The sequence below is a fragment of the Aplysia californica genome, unplaced genomic scaffold, assembly GCF_000002075.1.
Source record: "Aplysia californica isolate F4 #8 unplaced genomic scaffold, AplCal3.0 scaffold00186, whole genome shotgun sequence".
NCBI lineage: Eukaryota > Metazoa > Mollusca > Gastropoda > Aplysiida > Aplysiidae > Aplysia > Aplysia californica.
In genome coordinates this window covers 121092-125830 of record NW_004797456.1, presented here as the reverse complement: position 1 = coordinate 125830, position 4739 = coordinate 121092, and the positions used below count along the sequence as shown (strand labels likewise).

Genomic DNA, 4739 nt, shown 5'->3' with positions numbered 1-4739 from the left:
ACCATTCAAAACAGACTAAGCTTATTTGAGCAAAAAAGCAGGTACCACAAGAGCCTTAACAAACAGAATGTAAAGTTTAGATATTAAAGTAAAAAGACGAGACGTGGAATTTGGGTTCTTTAACAAGATAACTAGTGCCAAAAAATAGTGAAGGAATGAAACAGCTTTCATCCATTAAAAACGTTATACATAAATTCGGAGTATTTTACCACTTTCAAAATACAGCATAAAAAGAAGTATAATATTCTATTACTGAGAGTATTTAATCATCAGATGTGCACACCGGTTGAAAAAAGAGAGTGTGGGAAAGAGGAACTACCCGCCGATTTTCTCAAATTTTGACCTGGGATTAGATTCCTATGGGGTAACTCTATACCTTAAGTATTAGAGAAAAAAAGTTCTGAGCTCCCAATGCATCTTAATGGATTCCGACATCTCTTCCCCCTCATAACCCATGTTATTTCGAAAGAAGTATAAAACTGTAACTCATAGAAACAAGCAGCTCGCTTACCTGAACCCAGGTTGCGTTCACACACGTTCCCAATGAAGAGTGACATTTCTATCCAACTGTTATGAATAACAGCCTCCTTACTGAGCGATAATAATCTTGAAAGCCTTCAACATTCATTTGTCCTTCTTCCATCACAAGAAATTGCTCCACACATGAACGCAGTTTCATAATAACACACTACATTTCTTTTTCTTCACAATATCTGATTTGATTTAGTTCATTATCGTGCGCCAGTTTTATTTACCTAGCTATTATTAGCTTTACAGTGAGCAAGGCATCAGAGATTAAGTATTGGCACAATGCCAAGAGGAAAAGATAATAAAAACTCATATTACAAAATGTAGCGAATACTTGGTTTTGTTACGTGCATACTACACGTTCAATATTTGAGTGTTTGTTGTTGTTTTGTTTTTGTTTTGTTTTTGTTTTGTTTTTTGTTTTGTTTTTTAAATAGCAAAGTATTGCAAGGTTTTCAAGGTCCTCACATGACAAAACACTGTAGTATGTTCCTAAAATGTCTTTACCGGTCATGCTCTAGAGAGACCCTTTGAAACGCTTAAGCTTGCAGGATGCTTGATAATGCAGTTGTAATAAGTGTACTAAATATTTTCTTACCGGCCGATAAATCCACAACATTCACGTATAAGTTCACCTTCACATAGATCATTGTACTGCCGCACATATCTGGCACTAAACTGTTGGCAGTTACTTTTGCGTTTGTTTATATTTTTCTTGTGTGTGTTCATTCTGCTAATCAGAACATCAAAAGATGGTCGGATTTATTAAGTCGCTCATGTCTCCAATAAACATTTATAAAAAGTAACTGTGTTCAGAGCACGCCACCATAGCTGGACGACCGAATCGAAAACAGACAGTTGACTCTTGACTACTGTTCTTTGCAACAGTGACCAGAAGTGGGCGTTGTGTTATCAGTAAACGGATCCCAAATCAGACTGCTTCACGGATACTGTTAAGTTTTGCGTATAGCCTTTTTACACAATTGGACCCAGAACGGAACGAAATAATACAACGATCACACTCGATTTGACTCCCCATACCGAAAGCTAGACCACGCAATCGGCCGAGGGGAAATAACCCAACATGAAATTAAATCCACCGGTCCGTGCCTTGATTTTCTCACTGGCACTCAGTGACAAAGCTCGGCTGCCTATAAAAACAGTTTTCTGCTTTTTGATTTAATCTCGTTACCTCTGCCTGGATTTGACAGGACACCGGTGAGGTCACAGAGCTGGGACGGGGGACAGGCGGTGGAGGGGAGGCTGTAGATAGCAGGTATGTAACAGATACAGGGTCAGAGGCAACTTTAAAAAAAACACCAATAAGTTAAAGAACAGGCATGGCCGAACTACGGTCCGTGGACCAGATCCAGTTCGATAGTAGTTCCAGCCTAGCCCGTGAGTCCACAGAGTTGTTGATAATGAATGTGTTCTGTGGTGAGTTGATGATTGAAAAAAACAAATTGTCCATCTTTAAAAAATAAAATCAATAATTCCAGGCCCAACTGTAAACAACAAATCTGATAATTTATTGAATGGAACACTTATAATTTATAAGGTCATAATTTGCTGTACTGTCAGGGTTTTATTATCCCTTGATGACCAGTCAAAACTTTCAACAACTACTGAAATATCTGTTATGGCATTTGGACTCGTTTTACCCACCGTGGCTAAGGGAAATGCGGTGAAAAGTAATACCTTGATCAATCCTTTGAGGGAAATTCTCATAGTTCGAAGGGAATGGCATGTTCACAGATACATATTATCATGTTGTCTCTTGTTAGGTAAACAGGCAGGTCGTGACCCCTGCCTCCAGCGCCTACTTCCACCCCTCTCTCTCTCCCTCTCACTCTCTCTCTCTCTCTCTTTCTCTCTGTATATCTCTCTCACACAGACACACACACACACACACACACACACACACACACAAACATACTCTCACTCATCTACCAGTGAAGCCACCTTTGTTACATGTCTAAACTGACATCCCCAGATTTTCGTGGTAGCTTCTACTTCAACTGAAGCGGCTCTCCTCACCGAAACAAGAAACACATTCTGTTCTGTTTCTTCTTCTGTGGGCGGAGCTCCGTGATCCTTCCGACAAAAGTCACACCAGTAACACGTGAATCCTTTCTGACAGTCAAGACGACCAAACTTACCTAACTTGTTATTTGAACTCAAGCGAAGGGGGAATGGAGCGATCACTTGGCTTTGAGAGCTATGTACTGGTTGTACCCTTAAGCGGAAAGAACAAAAATGTTAAGAATTTTTGTCAGAGATTTTTTCCTCACCTGCAGAAGATGGATGTTTTATTAGACAGTTCTTAAGAAAGCATACCAAGAGAAAACAAAACCCGTATAAAGCCTTACAAATTGATAAAAATGTTTAAAGAAAATTTCAACGCATTGTGTGACATGCCAATAACATACTGAATACTCTCGAATTAAGATATGGAATGTAATACCCCTCTGCAAAAAAAACAGATGCGGGTGTCAGACAAACAAAAAATAAATTCTACTTAATATTCTATGGGTGTATAACGGTCACGTAAGTAGAACAGTCAGAGGAATATATCCCATTTTAAAAAAAAAAAACTTTAAATGTTTGTATATCGATCCCCTTGCATTCCTTAAGTGGGCATGCTGAAAACATAGCTAAGATTACGCTGAACTCACGCTTTACATAATAAATTGAGTTTGGAATACGGAAAAAATGGTACAGAGGTCAATTTAAATTGAACTTTCAGATACTCCATTGCGTTTCTGGCCTTGGCCCCGAATTAGCAAAGAGTAGACTAACAACTAATTGATTCACGGTCCCGATAACCGTAACACAGAAAAAAGGAGGAGATGACAGACAAGTTTGTTTCGATCATTTTAACCGTGTACGAACCTTTGTTTTACAATAGCAAACTCCTGAATAACCTGGAGGTGTCTTCTCTGACTCAGAGGTTGACGTGTAATGAAGTAATGACCCTCCGCCCTCCATGGTCGTAAGCTGCCGTTGCACATTCTGCTATATCAAGGCCAGTCCATGTTTTAAGTTGTCCATCCATATTACTCTTTGTCTTCCCTTGCCTCACCTGTCTCACATCCATCCTTCAAGCATCTCTTTCAAAAGGGTTTGGGGGGGGGGGGGTTGGTAAGTGTTTTACGGCGCTCGCAACTGCATAAGGTCATATGAGCGCGCGGGACACACTTAATATTTTCAGTTGGTAGGAAATTTAGAATTTTGCCCGGGTGGCGGCCGAAGCCTACTCTTATCGATTTTAGACCACCAAGGGATCTTTAACGTGCGCAACTTGCACACGGGCCCTCCGAGATTTTTCGCCCTTGTCCGAGAAGGCTAGGTGTAGATCTTTCCTACCAGAAGATCAGAGGTGTGGCAGAAAGACAACAGTAAGGAGGAGCCAAGGAGTAGCAGTAGAATTTCAAAAGGGTTTAGTGTCGTGTCAGGTGGTCAACGTATTGTATTTTTCTACATTTCATTTAATTCAGGAGGGTTTGTCTTGTGTGGACACACCTCATTGTTTGTCATTTTTTTTCTTCCCAGCTAACTCTTGCTAATTAATAACCTGCACAACAGTCACAAATCCAATTACATGACATCACGAACATAAACAGCAGCACAGCGCGCTCTGTTTCATTGGTGTCGATTTTTTAGTTAGTGATGGCGTGTCATGCTCATGGACGTATCACTGACATCGCTTGGAATTATGTGACAGCCTGGGTTTTTGAATATTTGTACATGTTGTTAGTCCCCCTTGACACACGTTAAATTATATCTTAAGGCGGTCTACATCGACCCTGGCTGCCAGGGTCAATTCTTGTGGGAAGCCGAATACCTTAATCATATACTAAAGGCGTCAGTTGATTGTGTCTGACTACACAAATTGGTGAGTTTATTCATTATATAAACAATACAAGCGTAAGAGCTATTTTTTAAAAAGCCAACCAGGTTTACCAAAATATATCATTTTAGTTTTAGTAAAAGTTTTACGGCGCTTGCAACACAATAAGGTCATGTAAGACTTAGTGCCAAAGATTAGAGGCGTCATAGGAGAATAACAAACGCAAAAAAGGAGAGATAAGGACAAATTGATAGGAAAGAAAGAGGAAATCTCACCAGAGCACCCCTAACTGCCCACATTATATTGCTCGTCTTCTTCTTCCTGTCATTTCTTTCCGGGGAGGGGAGGGGGGGATATATGC

General features: G+C 40.1%; 1 protein-coding gene across 1 annotated transcript in view; it reads right to left on the bottom strand.

Moving 5' to 3' along the window:
* LOC101851409 (ALK tyrosine kinase receptor) overlaps positions 1-1658 on the bottom strand; it is a gene marked incomplete in the record, with an annotated part of 269826 nt that extends 268168 nt beyond the window's left edge. The window contains 1 exon segment of the mRNA XM_035969815.1: positions 512-1658.
* Between the last annotated feature and the right edge of the window lie 3081 nt (positions 1659-4739).